This window comes from Balaenoptera physalus (genome assembly GCF_965194825.1).
Source record: "Balaenoptera physalus genome assembly, chromosome: 9".
Taxonomy (NCBI): Eukaryota; Metazoa; Chordata; class Mammalia; order Artiodactyla; family Balaenopteridae; genus Balaenoptera; species Balaenoptera physalus.
The window spans coordinates 19,972,599-19,991,286 of record NC_138888.1 but is presented as its reverse complement, the minus strand read 5'-3'; the positions used below and the strand labels follow the sequence as shown (position 1 = coordinate 19,991,286).

The following is an 18,688-nucleotide window of genomic DNA, read 5'->3' as shown; positions in this document are numbered from 1 at the left end:
AATATATGAAAAGATATATTTCACAATTATATGAACAAAAGAGGTAATAAGGAAATAAGAACAGATATGTAGATTCTTATTTTCCCGTTAAGTTACATGCTACCATCAGGTAGCATTCTAAGCTATGTTTATTCATATTTCTCTCCAAATGTAGATCACCCTGAAATTTTAAATGTATATATTTTAGACATTGTAGGTGATATCAAAAGATCATAAGACAACATTATAAAATGGAAATATTCAAATAGACTCTATGAGAAAACAAATGTTTTAAAGTTGAATAAATATATTTGATTATTATGCACTAAGCGAGGTTTATTAGAACTTAAAATATATTTGCTCATTTAATGCTCACAATAAACAAATGACTTGACCATAATCATTATTCCTTCGTTACAGATAATAGAGGCAAAAATTTAAATAATGTGTGCAAAGTTTTGTTGCTAGTAAGCAGTAGAGTTAGGATTCAAACCAGGCAATTTTGCCTTTACTGCATGTGTCTCCCTTCTCCATTTATATCACCTCATTTATTTACTTAATTTTTTATTGCATACGTAGGACAGTAATGATCATCCTAAGAGGCCAGTCAGAACCTGAGGCCAGAGAAATGAGGTGATTCACGGAGGTGCAGTCAGATGGGTATGGGGCTGGGAATGAAACTCCCCTTTCCTGACTCTCAAATGTGGGTTGATTTTTCTTCTGAGCAGCCAGAGGTTGAAGTGTGATTCTCACAATGAGTCCTACTTCTTTGTGATATTTGTCAAGATAGATTTGTCTGAATGTAGAGAATTATTAAGGTCTATTCAAATACAAATGTAATACTGAGTAGAATAAATAAAACAAAAAACTCGTTAGACAATACTTATGAAATCTGTGTAACTTGAAACAGTGATGCCTTTAATATAAATGCTTAACATTCCGAGCCTCTGAATCCAATGACAATTGCATTAATACTAATACTCAAAACCAGAGAGTTCCGACGTTCCACTAACCCCTGCGGGAAGTCCAGACCCTTTTGGTGTTCCCATCCTGAAAGTATTTCTGGGAATTTCCAGTGTTCCATTTAAGTATGTGTCCATGAGCCAGTCTGTCATTAGTCACTTATTCAGGGTAGTCAGCCACCACTGCTCGGTGCCAGTCCCTGTCTGTTCTCTCACTGCAAAGATAAATGCTCTGGGGAGGGGGGGGATGGCCCCTCCCTCTATGCTGAGCTTGTTTGGGACACTGTCACTAACCAGTTGCATGATCTTGATTTCTTAACTTTCCTGATCGCCGTCTCTTCATCTACAAAATAAGAGGGAAGAGATCATTACCTATGTCCCTTACAGTTTAAAAATCCTAGTTTTATCTTGGATTAAACTGGGTGGGGTGGCTAAAATCAGTATATTAAAGAAAGCAGCTCCCACTCAGCTGGTGCACAGTAAATCCTCAAAATAAAATTAACCCACTTTCTCTTTTCCCTCCTTACTCTTTCTTCCTTTCTACCTTCTTTCCTTCCCTCCTTCTTTTCTTCAGGTGTGAACGGGAAGATAGGCACTGGAGGATGATGGGAAGGATGGGTGGGCAGGTGAGCATTAGAGAGTAGACTGCAATAGACCATAGACTACTTACTTGATTGGAATTTTAGAATATGCTACTTTGATCCTAAGGGAAAACTGTACAAAATAAGTTTTAAAAAATTCTTAACCATCTAACAAAAGGAATATTCTCTTTAGCAAGTCACCAATGTAATTCCTTTTGTAGCTTTGACTTTTAAGAGTCAAATCCAGATGTATTCTCTAAAATGTACCCCTGATTTGACACATCAAATATCCAACATGAACATATCAACATAAAATATTAATGTACAACTGGTAATTAGTGTTTTTTATTCCCCATTCAGTGGCCTTTCTAACCGAAGATCAAACACTATGACTGCAGTATGCCCTCTTTCTCACCAAACCCCTCATTCATCAGCTCAGAGAGAGTGCAGTTAAATCCCATTCCTGTTCCAATTCTTATCAGTTATGCTCTTTCTTTTAAAGTGGGATCTAAGTCCACTTAGAAGACTGACTAATATTTTTATCCCAAAGAAATACTCCTGCCTAATTTGAGAAGCTGAGCAAAAATCATAGGCAATGAGTTCGGTTTTGTGTAGAAATCTGTCATTTGGGTTTGATTGAAGCAGGTGACGGGCTTTGTTTTCAATGCACTACAGTCAATACAGTCAGCACTGGAGAATGCACGTGAATATGAGGCAGCTGGGGAGGTTTTCACATTCAGGGAGCAATTTTAAAAGGCAATGTCAATGTTATGTATAACAAAGTGCAAGCAGCCTCTGAGAAAAGCAGTGCATAAAATAGAGACGAAGAGATTAAAAAAGAGACACAACCTGTTTTCCTTCTGCACTGGATTAAGCTCCACTTATATGTACCTTTACAGTAAAGTTGAATATTGAGCAATAACTAGAAAATCCAGTGCCATATGTTGTGTGAGGTGTCACAGGAAAGAGTCCATTAATTGTCTGAAGAGAAAAGGTCTCCTGAGGAGAGAAGAGGTAACTTTCTGGAGGAAAGAAGGGAGAGATAAACAAGGTCTCTGAAACAGAGAACACGGAAAAGATGGTGAGTGCAAGTGAAAAATAAATTGGTTTCTTTTATACCCAACAAAATATTTGAGTTTGGGCGATGCTGAGCCCTAGCTACAAGTCAGCACACCATGTCCTTGAGGAGCTGGGGCAGGCATTTCAGGGGGGCCCTTGAAGGGGGAGAAACTTCAAGGGCAACCAGAAGCTCAACCATAGCAAAACTATGTGAAGACCCTCTCTCACCTTAAAGCTGGGCTGTGGGTGTATAAATGAACTAGGGCTTAACAGTCCATCTATCACAGTACTCAAAAGCATAGGCTCAGGAGCCAGAGTGCCTGGGTTCAAATCCCAGGTCTGCTACTTACCAACTGCGAGACCTTGGGCAAGTTCCTTAATTTCTCATTTCCTCTTAGAAGAGTGCTTAGCACTGGTGTGTGCTGAGGACATATTAACTATTATTTAAACACCAGTGAGCAAACTTATGTTATTTTATTATTTCATACATATTTATTTTACCAATATAATATAGCCATGGTGAAGAGTTCTTGTCTTGTATTTTGAATATTTCCAGCAATGTCCAACAGGAGAAAGGAAAATATGGCAAGCTGTCTATGGTACTTGAAACTACCCAAGGGACTTTATGAGATTGTGTGTGGTTGGATGAGGACAGGCGCTGGGGGACTAACCCCTGTCTGACATACATGTCATTCCTCTTTGCATCAAGTAGGAAATTAACTGAAGAGATATTGTATGCAAAATTGTACGCGTAAGTATATTTTTCCAAGGAGAAGATCCTTTCATCAACTCTCAAAAGATTAGATATTTCTAGCTTACTCATCCATAAACATTTTTATAAAGAATTTTTTATCACACACCTACCTTCAGCAACTAATTAAAATTTATGTTGCTCATAACTTAAAATATAGCTTGGTATTCAACTCAGCTATGACCCCACAGATGTCTGTTGGAGTTTTCACTGAGGTCGGAATGACAATACAGCCAGAACTCAGAAGTCTGTGCATGGAAAGGCCATCTTGCATTCTCTCCCCAACAAGTATGACACAGTGGTGACCCATTGCCCTAAAACCCAGGGCAAGAAATCTCTAGGCCCCTCAATTTATCACCATCAACAACTTGTTAATTTTTTTTTAACTTCAATAAAGAGGACTCCTGCTTTTGCTTCAAATGCGAATCAAGTAGGTAAATGCAAGGAGTATGATATATTGTGTTATGCTATAGTTGATGTAATGCTAAAATTTCTCTCCAGGTATTAAACTATCATACTCTTTTACTTACATTTTCAGTCACTCTCTTTTTACGTCTGTTTTTGGTTTGTTTTTAATTAGGTAAGAAAATGTGTTTTATGAAAACGATTTAACCACAGAGACATTACAATGTAAGAATGAATAGTCCGATTTGACTTCTTGTGCACATACCTGAATCTCACGCCCCTCTCCCTAGGTAACCAGGGTTAATAGTGGATTGTGAATTCCCCCAGGTCACTTTCAATGCAATATGTAAGATATATATATATGTATAAATTTATATGTACATATATACATACATTAATTTTGTTTTTAAACAGTTCTCTAAATTACATAATTATATACTGAGTATCAGCAATTCATTTTTTCCACTTCCTAATATGTACTGGCTATCTTTCCATGTTTATATATATAGAACTATGTGACTCTGCCCAAGGACACAAGTGCTACCGTTCAACTAGTCCGTGACCGATGGATGTGTAGGTTGATTTCGCATCTTTGGGCAAATGGGAGTTATTTCTTTAGAAAAGACATTTGTGACTTGTCTTTTAATTATTGTGACTTTTGTCATTTTAAAGTTTGTAATTTTTACATAGGAAAATACGACAACATTCTCCTTTATGATTTCTGAATTTAGAGCCATTCTCAGGAAACCCTTTAAGACTCTAAATCATAAATGAATACTCTATTTTCTCAGCATAATTTTATATTTCTGTTTTTATGTATAATTGCTTGATATGTTTCAAAACAATTTTGTGAGGATGTGAGGTAGGGCAAAACTTATTTTTTTCAAATTGTCATCTAATTGTCCCATGACTTCTTATTAAATAGTCCATGACTTCCCCACTAATTTCCTCACAAGGTAACATCTGACATTGCCTTTGTCATGTGTTAAATTTCCCTAATTATCTGGATCTGATCTCACGCTCTACTTTTCTATGCTATCAAGCTGTCTATTCCTGAACAATTACTTATAAAGTTTTACACTAGATATTTTTAACATGATTGAAGAAATACCATTTTTTGATCTTTAAAAAAATATTCCTGGCTATTGTATTTTCATCTTCAATTGAACTTTAAACATTCCAAGCCCCATAAATAGCTCTTTTAGGATTTTATATGGGATTGCATTAAATTTATAGATTAATTTGGGAAGAACTAACATCTTTTACATGTTAAATGTTCTCTTCCAAGAACATGCTCTCCCTCTGCATTTATTTAGGTTGGGTTATATATCCCTCAGAAAGTGTTATGTTGTTTTATTCAGTGGTCTTTCAGATCTTTTGTTAGGTTTAATTCTCACTGCTTTTTGGTTTCATTTGTTATTGTGATTAGGATGTTTTCCATGATGTGTTCTAATTGGTTACTGACCTTTGTAGAAAAGCTATTATGTACTATTTTGTATACAAGCACCTTATTAATTTTAATAGTTTTTTCTGATTGATTGTCTTGGATTTTCTAGGTAGATGATTACATTGTGTACAAATGATAGTTTTATCCTTTCCTAATTAGTACATACATATGCGTGTGTGTGTCCTGTTTAAATTCAGTCCTTATAAAATTTTGAATAGTTATGTTGAGAATAGATTCTATATATTCCTCGTGATTGCATAATGGCCATTCACAAATAAATAAGACATGATATTCCAAAGCTTCAAATTTCCTGTCACCTGTTTTATTCAGGGGACATTTGCATTTCTATAGCTGCAAAAATAACCACGAAATATAATACTGTGCATAATAAGCAATACTTCAAATCTCTTCCATCGCTGCCCATTGTAAGTTCTTGGTAAAAGCCACCAAGGCTAAAATATCATGTCTTTAATAAATTTTTATTGACTTATCAACTGAAATTATTATAATAAAATAATTCTGAAAAAACTTGTTATATGTTGTTCCATATTATCATATTTATACAGTATTTATAGATACAAAGATATACATAATAGATATAGAAATTAAAATCATAATAGCAAAGTAACTACTATGAAACCATATTCAACTTAAGAGCTTCCATGTTTTTGAGATTTATACAAATGAATTCATGATGTGTGTAGTCCTGAACATTTTGCCATTCTCAGTGTTATGTCATATATTATTGTAGTTCATTCATGTGTACTGCTGTTTAATATTCCATTGTGTGAATATTCAACAATTCATTTTCACTTTTAAGACACTGTGTTGTTTCTAGTTTTTTGCAATGTTAATAATGTTATAGATATAGCTGCACATATATTTTGGTGCATATGTGCAAGAGTTTCTCTAGGACAGTGCTTAGAAATAAAATTTGTAGGGTATAGGGATTATGAATGTACAAATTTCCACAATACTTAGTATAGTTTTATTGGAGATACACTTTATGCAGAAAATGAAATTCTCTTTTATTCCTAGTTCACTAATAGCCTTGCATGAATAGTTGTTAAATTGTATTAAATGCTTTTTCTACAGTGAGTTAGCTATTGTCAAAATAATGCTGCATATCAAACCACCCCAAAACTCAGTGACTTTAAACGATACTTATACTCATTCATGTATCTGTGGGTGGGCTGTGGTGAAGCTGATCTAGATAAAGCCTAGGTGTACTTGACTCCAAGCTACAGGTAGAGTCTGGTCTGCTCTCTGAACTACCAGGTTAACTGGTGAAGCTTCTTTGGGGACAATGACAGAAACATAAGAGCCAAGTTTGATGTCAAAGTTATATTGACCTCATAGACAGAACATGCAATCATAATGTGAAAATTTAAGGTAATATTCACCTGCAACACTGTTGGGAACTAGTATTTTCTTTGTTGGAATATTTTATCTATTGACTCTATTTATTTATTGGTAATAGGACAATTTAGGCATTCTTCTTGAGTCAGTTCTGATGAATTCTATTATAGTTGGAATTTATCCATTTCATAAATTTTCAAAAATTTCAGCCTCCAGTTGCTCACAGTATTCACTTACTGTGTTTTAAGTGTCTGTATTTGTAGCTATATTTCCTTCTTTTTTTCTTTTTTTTTTCTAATACTGAGCATGGGCCAGAGAAAATTTGCATTTTCTTGTACTGAAAGTTAAAAGTATTTGTGTTCTGGGACAAATCTCACCCCTTGAATTTACGTGTACTAATGAAGAATCTCAGTATCAGCTTTCCTGCCTTGTATCTTTCAAAGATTTGGTCTCCCAATAGATGGTAGCACTAGTATAATCACTAGCCCTCAGAGCAACCTTGGCTGTCTGTGATTGCTTCTTGTTCATTCTTTATATCCATTTGGCAGTGGTCAGGAATGCCCTCAAAGATTTCCTTAACTTCTTACCTTGAGGCCAGAAATAAATTAAAAGACTTATTTTATCCAGACAGAAGCTATTTTTTCATTTGTTTGTTGGTTTTTTTTAAGCTGGAGAATCTTTAGAAAATTTATTCTGTCATACTGCCAAGAAGAAAAGGTCCAAAATGATTTACTTCTGAATATCACACTAATTCAAGGAAAAAGCAGATTGCTGTTTCAGGAAGAGCATACCAGATAGCTAACTTTGATAGGCTTGCCAAATGCTAGGTTCTGCCCATCAGGGATATTCAGTCAGTAACCTGATCGTTACAATTCACTGTAATTAACCACCCTAGTAATGGATCCTCCAGCCACAGTCAAGCCTTCAGGTGATTGCAGCCAAAACCAAGATCTGAGGACAATCTCGTGAGAAACCCCGAGCCGAAACTGCTCAGCCACACTACTCCGGAATTCATGACACACAGAACGATGGATAATAATTGCTTGCTGCTGTTTTAAGCTGCTGAGTTTGGGGATAATTTATTATACAGCAATTATAACTGATACACAATATCTCTGTTAAAAAACTAAGATCCGTTATTTGTTCTGACAGAAAATGTATGTATATGATCTCTAAATTAAAATCAGTCTGATGCTTTAGTTTCTTCATGGATAATATAATCAGATGATAAGCAACATGTTTGGAATAATAAATAATAAGACCAAACTATGGGCATTCACTAAGACAATCAAACAAACGCACAGTAGCAAATCTCGCGCCTAACTCTCCCTGTGAAGAGAGGCACTATATGAAACCGACAGACATGTTTCTCATCTTCTTTTTCTCTGGGGAATTGTGAGCACCCACCTGACAGAGTTCCTGTGTTTTATGTGTTCACATTTACATTTTCTCTTGGAAAACAGAGCAATACAGAATTTGCAAATAATAATTTCAGATTCACTGTGATTTCAAGTAGCACTATTAGCTGAGGTAATAATTAGAAATAATATCCTTTGTTAACAGAATATTATTCAGCAATTTCTCCAGCTTTAACTTCGAGGCTTAAAAGAAATAATGTTGGAAAACTATAGTAGTTTGCAATGAGGTTAAATAGGTCTTCTACAAATTGAATATAATGATCACTGTTAATGCTTGGAATATATGACAGTTTTTGAAAATGGAGCTCTCTTTCTTTGCTTGATCTACTTTTCATTACAGTGTGCAGGAGACACTAAAGGCTGTTCAAAGGTACTATGTTTGATTCTGGTCCACAGTACCAATGAAGAGAGCCTCTTCTTATCTTTTTTTAAAAAATTTATTTAAATAAAGTAATTGTTGCTAGTGTAAAATGAAAAAATTACTTCATATAATCTTTTCTTGGGCAAAATGAGAAACTCTGGCCCATAAATAATCATATTGCATGAAAACCTCACATGAACTTGGAGGAAAGGTTTTGCACAGATAAACAGCGACATTCAGCTATTGAATGCAAAAATGTCCTCAAGCCAGATGACAGAAAATACAGGAAGAACCCATTTTGCTCAAAGAATCTCTTTGTTTTAGATCAGCTTTAATATCTAAAGTCAGCTTTCTTGTCTCCATTTGTCATCCATACTCTTTGTTTCATTGCATTGATTATTTACATCTTAAATTATAGCTCTTCTTTCTTTTTTCTATGACTTAAAGAATAGCTTCAAGGGCAAGTGTAAAAAGTAATGTCTGAATGGGCTACTTGGCAATGCATGGACTGCTCTATAAGAAATAAAACTGTGGGTGTCGTCTTGACACATGCTTTAGGATCTATCATTTTGTTAGCTAACATAATCGTCATCAGTTTATTTGCTGTATGTTGTAGTACTGGCACAATAGTAAATGTCAATTAGAAGAGCAAATGGAAAAACAAAAGCTCATCAGATTTCTTTCTTTCCTTTTTTTTCAAATCAAAGTATTGTCACTTAGCATGAAATAATCCCTTTTATTTAAACTTGCCTTCTAAAGTCGAAAGTAGCTTCTAAGATAACCCAGTTAAACCTACTCTCTGGCGTTTGAACACTTGCTGTACCATGTAAGCCAAATGTCTAGCTATCCATGTTGGAACTCTTCCAGTGTCAGTCAGTCTCAACAAATCTCAGTCTTGGGCTTCCCTGGTGGCGCAGTGGTTGAGAATCTGCCTGCTAATGCAGGGGACACGGGTTCGAGCCCTGGTCTGGGAAGATCCCACATGCCGCGGAGCGGCTGGGCCCGTGAGCCACAGCTGCTGAGCCTGCGCGTCTGGAGCCTGTGCCCCGCAACGGGAGGGGCCGCGATAGTGAAAGGCCCGCGCACCGCGATGAAGAGCGGTCCCCACACCGCGATGAAGAGTGGCCCCCACTTGCCGCGGCTGGAGAAGGCCCTCGCACGAACCGAAGACCCAACACAGCCAAAAATAAAAAAAAAAAAAAAAAAAAAAAAAAAATCTCAGTCTTTAGTCGGCTATAACTGGAAGAATGTTTCTACATCTTTCTTGAGCAAAGAAAGTTAATTTGGTTTGCTTCCCCCTTAAAACAAGGATGGAAAATTAAGTAAGATTTTTTTAGCCTCTTATTTTTGAGGTTGGAATTTAAGTAGGCAAGAGAATCATCGATCTGCCATTTCCCTGAAGACTTGAAATACAACCGGTGGTATTATTTCATTCATTCTCTTACCCGAAAGTAATGACAAAAAGGACCTCACGCTGTTAAGGAAGTGAATCATCCAGGCATAATATTTGTTGCCATGTTGCAGGGTGACTTTGGATCAGAACGCCAGAGAAAAGTAAGCAATTCTGTATCAGCTGAGAACAAGTTGTAATGGTAAACAAGGGTGCCTGAGCACATAATGGTTTTGAAAATGCTAGCTTCTTAATAATTTCTTTGCTTTGAGCCTAATTTATCTTTCATGCCATTCTGGCTAACACCATGATCAAACCCCTCAACTCTAGTTTGTTTTCAAGGTATCACTCACATCTAGTGATGACCTCTGCTCATTAGAGGCTTGCCTCGTGGAAACGATCTTAACTGCAACAATAGTTCTACTTGGGCTTCTAAAAGTCTGTCTGAGATGGATAAGGAGCATTAAGAAATTACAGTAACAGGCATATCTTTCTTTTTTTATTTTTATTTTAATTTAATTTTTTAAACATCTTTATTGGAGTATAATTGCTTTACAATGGTGTGTTAGTTTCTGCTTTATAACAAAGTGAATCAGTTATACATATACATATGTCCCCATATCTCATCCCTCTTGCATCTCCCTCCCTCCCACCCTCCCTATCCCACCCCTCTAGGTGGTCACAAAGCACCGAGCTGATCTCCCTATGCTATGCAGCTTCTTCCCACTAGCTACCTATTTTACATTTGGTAGTGTATATATGTCCATGCCACTCTCTCACTTTGGCCCAGCTTACCCTTCCCCTTCCCCGTATCCTCAAGTCCATTCTCCACGTCTGTGTCTTTATTCCTGTCCTGCCCCTAGGTTCTTCAGAACCATTTTTAAAAAAATATTCCATATATATGTGTTAGCATACGGTATTTGTTTTTCTCTTTCTGACTTACTTCATTCTGTATGACAGACTGTAGGTCCACCGACCTCACTACAAATAACTCAATTTTGTTTCTTTTTATGGCTGAGTAATATTCCATTGTATATATGTGCCACCTCTTCTTTATCCATTCATCTGTTGATGGACACTTAGGTTGCTTCCATATGCTGGCTACTGTAAATAGTGCTGGAATGAACATTGTGGTACATGTCCCTTTTTGAATTATGGTTTTCTCAGGGTATATGCCCAGTAGTGGGATTGCTGGGTCATATGGTAGTTCTATTTTTAGTTTTTTAAGGCACCTCCATACTGTTCTCCATAGTGGCTGTACCAATTTACATTCCCACCAACAGTGCAAGAGGGTTCCCTTTTCTCCACACCCTCTCCAGCATTTATTGTTTGTAGATTTTTTGATGATGCCCATTCTAACTGGTGTGAGGTGATACCTCATTGTAGTTTTGATTTCCATTTCTCTAAAGATGAGTGATGTTGAGCATCTTTTCATGTGTTTGTTGGCCACCTGTATGTCTTCTTTGGAGAAATGTCTATTTAGATCTTCACCCACTTTTGGATTGGGTTGTTTGTTTTTTTGATATTGAGTTGCATGAGCTGCTTGTATATTTTGGAGATTAATCCTTTGTCAGTTGCTTCGTTTGCAAATACTTTCTCCCATTCTGAGGGTTGTCTTTTCGTATTGTTTATGGTTTCCTTTGCTGTGTAAAAGCTTTTAAGTTTCATTAGGTCTCATTTGTTAATTTCTGTTTTTATTTCCATTTCACTAAGAGGTGGGTCAAAAAGGATCTTGCTGTGATTTATGTCATAGTGTATTCTGCCTATGTTTTTCTCTAAGAGTTTGATAGTGTCTGGCCTTACATTTAGGTCTTTAATTCATTTTGAGTTTATTTTTGGGTATGGTGTTAAGGAGTGTTCTAATTTCATTCTTTGACATGTAGCTGTCCAGTTTTCCCAGCACCACTTATTGAAGAGGCTCTCTTTTCTCCATTGTATATCCTTGCCTCCTTTGTCAAAGATTAGTTGACCATAGGTGCGTGGGTTTCTCTCTGGGCTTTCTATCCTGTTCCATTGATCTATATTTCTGTTTTTGTGCCAATACCATACTGTCTTGATTACTGTAGCTTTGTAGTATACTCTGAAGTCAGGAAGCCTGATTACTCCAGCTCCATTTTTCTTTCTGAAGATTGCTTTGGCTATTCGGGGTCTTTTGTGTTTCCATACAAACTGTAAAATTTTTGTTCTAGTTCTGTGAAAAATGCCATTGGTAGTTTGATAGGGATTGCATTGAATCTGTAGATTGCATTGTGTAGTATAGTCATTTGCACAATGTTGATTCTTCCAATCCATGAACATGATTTATCTCTCCATCTGTTTTTATCGTCTTTCTTTCGTCAGAGTCTTATAGTTTTCTGCATACAGGTCTTTTGTCTCCTTAGGTAGGTTTTATTCTTTTTGTTGCAGTGGTAAATGGGAGGGTTTCCTTAATTTCTCTTTCTGATTTTTTGTCGTTAGTGTATAAGAATGCAATAGATTTCTGTGTATTAATTTTGTATCCTACTACTTTACCAAATTCATTGACTAGCTCTGGTAGTTTTCTGGTAGCATCTTTAGGATTCTCTATGTATAGTATCATGTCATCTGCAAACAGTGACAGTTTTACTACTTCTGTTCTGCTTTGTATTCTTTTATTTCTTTTTCTTCTCTGATTGCTGTGGCTAAAACTTCCAAAACTATGTTGAATAATAGTGGTGAGAGTGGGCAATCTTGTCTTGTTCCTGATCTTAGAGGAAATGCTTTCAGTTTTTCACCATTGAGAATGATGTTGGCTGTGGGTTTGTCATATATGGCCTTTATTATGTTGAGGTAGGTTCCCTCTATGCCTGCTTTCTGGAGAATTCTTATAAATGGGTGTTGAATTTTGTTGAAAGCTTTTTCTGCATCTATTGAGATGATCATATGGTTTTTCTTACTCAATTTGTTCATATGGTTTATCACATTGATTGATTTGCATATATTGAAGAATCCTTGCATTCCTGGGATAAACCCCAATTGATCATGGTGGATGATCCTTTTAATGTACTGTAGGATTCTGTTTGCTAGTATTTTGTTGAGGATTTTTGCATCTATATTCATCAGTGATAGTGTTCTGTAGTTTTCTTTCTTTGTGACATCTTTGTCTGGTTTTGGTATCAGGTTGATAGTGGCCTCATAGAATGAGTTTGGGAGTGTTCCTCCCTCTGCTATATTTTGGAAGAGTTTGAAAAGGATAAGTGTTAACTCTTCTCTAAATGTTCAATAGAATTCGCCTGTGAAGCCATTTGGTCCTGGGCTTTTGTTTGTTGGAAGATTTTTAATCACAGTCTCAATTTCAGTGCTTGTGATTGGTCTGTTTATATTTTCTACTTCTTCCTGGTACAGTCTCAGAAGGTTATGCTTTTCTAAGAATTTGTCCACTTCTTCCAGGTTGTCCATTTTATTGGCACATAGTTGCTTGTAGTAATCTCTCATGATCCTTTGTATATCTGCAGTGTCAGTTGTTACCTCTCCTTTTTCATTTCTAATTCTGTTGATTTGAGTCTTCTCCCTTTTTTTCTTTATGAGTCTGGCTAATGGTTTACCAATTTTGTTTATCTTCTCAAAGAACCAGCTTTTAGTTTTATTGATCTTTGCTATTGTTTCCTTCATTTCTTTTTCATTTATTTCTGACCTAATCTTTATGATTTCTTTCCTTCTGCTAACTTTGGGGTCTTTTTGTTCTTCTTTCTCTAATTGCTTTTGGTGTAACGTCAGATTGCTTAATTGAGATGTTTCTTGTTTCTTGAGGTAGGATTGTATTGCTATAAACTTCCCTCTTAGAACTGCTTTTGCTGCATCCCATAGTTTTTGGGCTGTCATATTTTCATTGTCATTTGTTTCTAGGTATTTTTGATTTCCTCTTTGATTTTTTCAGTGATCTCTTGGTTACTTAGTAGCGTATTGTTTAGCCTCCATGCGTTTGTATTTTTTACAGATTTTTTTCCTGTAATGGATATCTAGTCTCATAGCGTTGTGGTCAGAAAAGATACTTGATACAATTTCAATTTTCTTAAATTTACCAAGGCTTGCTTTGTGGCCCAAGATATGATCTGTCCTGGAGAATGTTCCATGAGCACTTGAGAAGAAAGTGTATTCTGTTGTTTTTGGATGGAATGTCCTATAAATATCAATTAAGTCCCCCTTGTTTAATGTATCATTTAAAACTTGTGTTTCCTTATGTATTTTCATTTTTGTTGATGTGTCCATTGGTGAAAGTGGGGTGTTAAAGTCCCCTACTTTGATTGTGTTACTGTTGATTTCCCCTTTTATGGCTGTTAGCATTTGCCTTATGTATTGAGGTGCTCCTATGTTGGGTGCATAAATATTTACAATTGTTATATCTTCTTCTTGGATTGATCCCTTGATCATTATGTAGTGTCCTTTGTCTCTTGTAATAGTCTTTATTTTAAAGAACATTTTGTCTGATATGAGTATTGCTACTCCAGCTTTCTTTGATTTCCATTTGCATGGAATATCTTTTTCCATTCCCTCACTTTCAGTCTGTATGTGTCCCTAGATCTGAAGTGGGTCTCTTGTAGACAGCATATATACAGGTCTTGTTTTGTGTCCATTCAGCCAGTCTATGCCTTTTGGTTGGAGCATTTAATCCATTTACGTTTAAGGTAATTATCAATATGTATGTTCTTATTACCATTTTCTTAATTTTTTGGGTTTTGTTATTGTAGATCTTTTCTTTCTCTTGTGTTTTCTGCCTAGAGAAGTTCTTTTAGCATTTGTTGTAAAGCTGGTTTGGTGGTGCTGAATTCTCTTAACTTTTGCTTGTCTGTAAATGTTTTAATTTTTCCGTTGAATCTGAATGAGATCCTTGCTGGGTAGAGTAATCTTGGTTGTAGTTTTTTCCCTTTTATCACTTTCAATATGTACTGCCACACCTTTCTGGCTTGCAGAGTTTCTGCTGAAAGATCAGCTGTTAACCTTATGGGGAGTCCCTTGTATGTTATTTGTTGCTTTTCCCTTGCTGCTTTTAATATTTTTTCTTTGTATTTAGTTATTGATAGTTTGATTAATATGTGTCTTGGCCTGTTTCTCCTTGGATTTATCCTGTATGGGACTCTCTGCGCTTCCTGGACTTGACTATTTCCTTTCCCATGTTAGGGAAATTTTCAACTATAATCTCTTCAAATATTTTCTCACTCCCTTTCTTTTTCTCTTCTTCTTCTGGGACCCCTGTTATTCGAATGTTGGTGTGTTTAATGTTGTCACAGAAATCTCTGAGACTGTCCTCAATTCTTTTCATTCTTTTTTCTTTATTCTGCTCTGTGGCAGTTATTTCCACTATTTTATCTTCCAGGACACTTATCCGTTCTTCTGCCTCAGTTATTCTGCTATTGATTCCTTCTAGAGAATTTTTAATTTCATTTATTGTGTTGCTCATCATTGTTTGTTTGCTCTTTAGTTCTTCTAGGTCCTTGTTAAACGTTTCTTGTATTTTCTCCATTCTATTTCCAAGATTTTGGATCATCTTTACTATCATTACTCTTAATTCTTTGTCAGGTACACTGCCTATTTCCTCTTCATTTTTTTTTCTGGTGGATTTTTACCTTGGTCCTTCATCTGCTGCATATTTCTCTGTCTTCTTATTTTGTTTAACTTACTGTGTTTGGGGTCTCCTTTTTGCAGGCTGCAGGTTTGTGCTTCTCATTGTTTTTGTTGTTTGCCCCCAGTGGGTGAGGTTGGTTCAGTTACTTATGTAGGCTTCCTGGTGGAGGGGACTGGTGTTGGTGTTCTGGTGGATGAAGCTGGATCTTGTCTATTCTGCTGGGCAGGCCCGCATCCGGTGGTGTGTTTTGGGGTGTCTGTGAACTTAGTATGACTTTAGGCAGCCTCTCTGCTAATGGGTGGTGCTGTGTTCATATCTTGCTAGTTGTTTGGCATGGGGTGTCCAGCACTGGAGCTTGCTGGCCACTGGATGGAGCTGGGTCTTAGTGTTGAGATGGAGACCTCTGGGAGAACTCTCACCAATTGATATTACGTGGGGCCAGGAGGTCTCTGGTGGTCCACTGTCCTGGACTCGGCTCTCCCACCTCAGAGGCTCAGGTTGACATCTGGCCGGAGCACCAAGACCCTTCCAGCCACATGGCTGAGAAGAAAAGGAAGAGAAAAAAGAAAAAAAAAAAGCAACGAACAGTTAGAACCCCAAACTAAATGGTAAAAGCAAATATAAACAGACAAAATCACACAAAGAAACATACACAGTCATAAAAAGAAAACAAACAACAACAAAAAACAAAACAAACAAAAACAAACAGAACCCTCGAACAAATGGTAAAAGCAGACCTAAACAGACAAAATCACACAAAGAAACGTACACACACACACTCATAAAAAGAGAAAAAAGGGAAATAAGTAAATAAAGAAAGAAAGAAAGAAAGAAGAGAGCAACCAAACCAATTAACAAATCCACCAATGATAACAAGCACTAAAAACTAAACTAAGATAAACATAAAAACCAGAAACAAATCAGATGCAGAAAACAACCCCCAAGTCTACAGTTGCTCCCAAAGTCCACTGTCTCAATTTTGGGAACATTCATTGTTTACTCAGGTATTCCACAGATGCAGGGTTTATCAAGTTGATTGGGGGATTTATCCACTGCTCCTGAGTCTGCACAGAGAGATTTCCCTTTCTCTTCTTTGTTCGCACATCTCTGAGTGTTCAGCTTTGGTTTTGGCCCCCCCCCCCGCACGTAGGCCAACCTCAGGCTTCTGTTCCCCACCCAGACAGGAGGGGGTTAAAGCAGTGGCTGATTCAGGGGCTCTCTTCCTAACTCAGGCTGGGGAGAGGGAGGGGTATGGTAGTCATAATTGGAATGCAGGGCGAGCCTGCGGCAGCAGAGGCAGGAGTGACATTGCAACAGCCTAGTTGCGCCATGTGTTCTCCTGGAGAAGTTGTCCCTGGATCGTGGGACCCTGGCAGTGGCGTGTTGCACAGGCTCCTGGGGGGTGTGGATAGTGAGCTGTGCTTGCACACAGGCTTCTTGGTGGCTGCAGCAGCAGCGTTAATGTTTCATGCCCATCACTGGGGTCCAAGCTGATAGCCATGGCTCACACGTCTCTGGAGCTCACTTAAGCAGTGCTCTGCCTTCTGTGGGCAGATGGGAAAGGAATCTCTTCTCCCCATGCACCCCAAAACAATGGTCTCTTGCCTCTTCAGCAAGTCCAGAATTTTTTCTGGACTCCCTCCCAGCTACCTGTGGTGCACTAGCCCCCTTTAGGCTGTGTTCACGCAGCCAACCCCTGTCCTCTCCCTGGGATCTGACCTCTGAAGCCCAAGCCTCAGCTCCCAGCCCCCATCCACCCCGGCAGGTGAGCAGACAAGCGTCTCTGGTTGATGAGTGCTGGTCGGCACCGATCCTCTGGGTGGGAATCTCTCTGCTTTGCCCTCTGCACCCCTGTTGTTGCACTCTCCTCCATAGCTCTGAAGCTTCCCCCCCACCCATCCCTCATCCCCACCAGTGAAGGGGCTCCGTAGTGTGTGGAAACTTTTCCTCCTTCACAGCTCCCTCCCAGAGGTGCAGGTCCCGTCCTTTTTCTTTTGTCTCTGTTTTTTCTTTTTCCCTACCCAGTTACATGGGAATTTTCTTGCCTTTTGGGAAGTCTGAGGTCTTCTGCCAGCATTCAGTAGGTGTTCTGTAGGAGTCGTTTCACATGTAGATGTATTTTTGATGTATTTGTGGGAAGGAAGGTGATCTCCATGTCTTACTCCTCCACCATCTTGAAGGTCTCCCCAGCTATAAGATTTTTAAGGGCAATGTTCAGGTCTGTTTTTAGTCATCATTCTATAGAAGCATAAACACTGTGCCTGGCACATAGAAGGCAATCAGAAATATTGTTTCATGCATGCATGAATGGTTGAATGAATTATTTTTAGCTCAGTGGCTTTTAGATATGAGTTTTTGCTAATGGAAGACCATAGCTTCCTTTTTACTTATTTCACAACTGTCTTATGAAGATCAAATAAAACTCTCCAGAGGAAATCCTTTTATATACTATTGTCTTTATCACAGTTATAGAGGAGACGTTGACAAAAGTATGTAGTTTGTGAAAAGGAATTAATTTAACCAAGATAAAGAGTTCCGTTAGGGATCAAGCTGACACTTGTAGTGGGCTCTCTTCTGGGTCTTTCCTCTCTGTTCCTTGGAGCATGAAGGCAAAGGAGCCTGATTGATGACTGCCTTTCCGCTTCATCCTGATGGCATAAAATGTTCCTTGGTAACATCAAAAGATGATTCTTTTAGCCCACTGGCATATGAGTTCCCAAGTGAAGTAGACTTCGGTGTAACAGACATGTGTTTATATAACCATTTATGTAATTAGAGCTGGGTAAAAAGAACTTGTGAGCTGGTATGAAAGAATTTTCTTTTAAGTTGTAGAACAATCATTTACATGAATGTTCCAACTGTTCAGAGATATACTCATCAAAACATCCCTCATCAAAGTCCTTTGACTGAAGTAAATAAAACAGGAGCAATAGTCTTGATTCCAGAACATGTAAATCCTGCTCTGTTTGATGTTCTACAGCTTGCATTTTGAGGTTAAAGCCCCAGTAAGGTTGAAAAAACTGCAGAAAGGAAATTGCTTAGAAGTTATGTATCCAGTTACACAACCTAAGCAGTGAAGGCAGCTAATTATCTATATGAATATCTGATAACTGTACAAAGACCTGTGGAACCACCAGCAGGGACACAGAGAGCTACTGACCACCCTTGTCCCATTGGTCTACCACCAAATGGTGTGGTAGTATTTACCAGGTTAGTCAGTGGACAAAAGTGAAATGAGAAGAGCAAGGCTGTTTTGTTCCTATGGATGTTACTTCAGATTTGCTCATGTAAATATCTGGGTCCTGAGATTTGCAGACCTTACATTATACATATTTCTGAAGCCCTCCCCTGGCTCCTACAGGCTCAGATTCCTATGTATGAACGGAGTTTATACA

At 37.6% G+C, this 18,688-nt stretch overlaps 1 long non-coding RNA gene across 1 annotated transcript; it reads left to right on the top strand.

The window, feature by feature from the left end:
• Nucleotides 1-1,209: 1,209 nt before the first annotated feature.
• LOC309666987 lies at nt 1,210-9,538 on the top strand. Its single transcript, XR_014267451.1, has 2 exons — nt 1,210-2,603; nt 4,247-9,538. It is a non-coding gene; the product is annotated as an uncharacterized lncRNA (long non-coding RNA).
• Nucleotides 9,539-18,688: the final 9,150 nt, after the last annotated feature.